Below are 3,113 nucleotides of genomic sequence, written 5' to 3' on the forward strand. Positions count from 1 at the left end.
GCCAGGGGGCTTCCCGACATCCCAGCGGATTGTCAACAGAATGAATCCAAGTTCTCAGGCCCGCCAAGGGCGTCCCATTGCCGTGCCCAAAAGGGGTAATTATTGCCATGACTCCCCCCCTCCTTGGACCCCACCCATGCACGAATTTGTGCACTGGGCCTTCTAGTCTTACCTAAATAATAGACAAACATGGGAATGGCCCATACCTTCTCTACACCTCCCATTGGCTAATCAGCGAGATATGCAAATTAACTGCCAACAAAGATGGTGGCCGGCAGCCATGGAGCTGGAACGAGCAGGAGGCTTGCTTGCTCCAGTGATGGAGGAAGCCAAGGTTCCCCGCCTGCCGTGGCCGGCTCTAATCTACACTCAAAGCAACAAAGTTTCAATTATAGAAGATAAATAAACCCAAGATACCTGCTTTCAGCCGGCCGTGGGCCACAGAGCTGGAGCGCAGGAGGCTTTCCCTCCCACACACCCTGGACGGCTCTGAGCTCCACTCAGGCAACAAAGTTTCAATTATAGAAGGTAAATAAACCCCAGATACCTGCTTTCAGCCAGGGGTGGCCACTGAGCTGGAGCCTTGGGTTGCCCCTGGCGATGGAGGAAGCCAAGCCCTGGCTGGCTCTGAGCTCCACTCCAGGCTACAATGTTTCAATTATAGAAGGTAAATAAATCCCAGAAAAAATAAAGAAAAAAAAAGAGAGGCTGGGAACTTCTGTTGCTGGGGAGGCTTGGCCAGCCTGAACACTGCCCTCAGCCCTTCACCCAGACTGGCCAGGCACCCCAGTGGGGACCCCCCACCCTAAAGGTGGTGTGGCCAGCCTGAAAACAGCCATCAGCCCCTCACCCAGGCTGTCCAGGCACCCCAGTGGGGACCCCCACCCTGAAGGGCAAACCAGCCGGCCCCCACCCATGCACCAAGCCTCTATCCTATATAATAAAAGGATAATATGCAAACTGACCCTAACAGCAGAAAGACTGGGAATGACTGGTCACTATTACACACACTGACCACCAGGGGGCAGACGCTCAATGCAGGACCTGCCCCCTGGTGGTCAGTGCACTCCCACAGGGGGAGCTCTGCTCAGCCACAAGCCAGGCTGATGGCTGCCAGTACAGCGGTGGTAGTGGGAGCCTCTCCCGCCTCCTCAGCAGCACTAAGGATGTCCGACTGCAGCTTAGGCCTGCTCCCCACTGGCAAATGGACATCCCCCGAGGGCTCCCGTGATGCCAGAGGGATGTCTGATTGCCAGCTTAGGCCCAATCCCCCGGGGAGCGGGCCTAAACCAGCAGGTGGTTATCCCCCGAGGAGTCCCAGACTGTGAGAGGGCACAGGCCGGGCTGAGGGACACCCTCCTCCCGTGCACAAATTTTTGTGCACCGGGCCTCTAGTTTATAAATAAAATCTAAAAATAAAATTGAGCATTATGACACCCCAATATAGAGAACTTTTTGTGGATAGTTGTAACTGAATTCAGTCATTGTTAAATATGATTGTAAACTTTTAGAGAGATGAGTCATTCATGTTCTAGTCACTGTATAATAACATGAAAGGTTTAAGCTGTGACTGTCAAGCCTGGAGGCATATAAACAAAAGAACCAGCCAGAGCACAATGCAATATAAAGAAAACTACCATACTCTACAGCCCTCTCTCATATCAATCCTTAGAGGGAATATCAACTTGGTCCTCAGAGGCTTCTAGAAGCTGTGCTTCCACAATCAATAGGAGTTGGAAAGTGAGATAGGAATCAATTATACATGTGTATTTAAGGTTTCAAGTTTTATATGCCTATCATTCCAGGGGTCTATCATATGTTTTTAACTCTAATTTACTGTTTTCAAAGCTATAAACAACTATATTGATTCATACCAATTATGACAAGTTTAAGCTAACAATAAACATTATTTTACTTATATGTTCTTTAACATTTTAATTGAAAAGTTAGAATAGAAATTGTACAAGAACAAGGAATTTTGGATAGATCATTAACAATACTAAGAAAATAATTAGAAAAGCTATTATTCATCTCTTATATTGACATATGTACATGTTTGTGTGCATGTGTGTGTATGAAAATGAAACAATTAGTTGATAAGTTGGGAATATCTACCTAACCTTTAATATTAAACAAATGGCTCAGACTGTCTAGACAGTATTTATTGAGTAATCATGTATGATTACAGAAATTGTCCAATAACAATAAAATGCAAATGTTAAAGTATTTGCACAAATAATTACTAAAATTGAATTTACAAAACTGATTTTTTAATCCTCATAGGAGGACATAATTAATTCTTAGAGAGAGAGAGAGAGAAACATCGATGGACTGCATATTATACAAGCCCTGACCAGGATATAACCTACAACCTAGGTATGTGCTCTGACTAATAATTGAGCTTACAAACATTTGGTGAATGGGACAACTCTCTAATCAACTAAACCACCCAGCCAGGACTAAAATTGATTTTTACATCATTGTATTGTGTTTTGCTTCTGTTTTAGACTCAATTTTTACTTCAATATATAACCTCCTCTTAATGTATTACACCAGATTTTCTCTATAGTAAAAGTTTGGTACTTATGGTTTTCTTTTCTTTTTTTAAATAAATCTTTATTGTTCAGATTATTACAGATGTTCCTCTTTCCCCACCCCCCAATAGCTCCCTTCCACCCAGTTCCCACCCCACCCCATGCCCTTACCCCCTGCCACTGTCCTCATCCTAGGTGTAAGATCTTTGTCCAGTCTCTTCCTGCACGTCCCACACCCCCTTCCCCCAGAGAATTGTCAGTCCACTCCCTTTCTATGCCCCTGATTCTATTATATTCACCAGTTTATTCTGTTCATTAGATTTTTTATTGACTTGATTTTTATATTCACTTGTTGATAGATATGTATTTGTTGTCACTTTGTTGTTAATAATTTTTATCTTTACCTTTTTCTTCTTCTCCTCTTCTTAAAAGATACCCTTCAACATTTCATATAATACTGGGTTTTGGAGGTGATGAACTCCTCTAGCATCTATCTTATCAGTGAAGATCCTTTTATCTGATCCTTCAATCTACAAGAAAAGCTTTGCTGGCTAAAGTAAATCTTGGATAAAGATCATG

This window comes from Myotis lucifugus, unplaced genomic scaffold, assembly GCF_000147115.1.
Source record: "Myotis lucifugus unplaced genomic scaffold, Myoluc2.0 scaffold_13, whole genome shotgun sequence".
NCBI lineage: Eukaryota > Metazoa > Chordata > Mammalia > Chiroptera > Vespertilionidae > Myotis > Myotis lucifugus.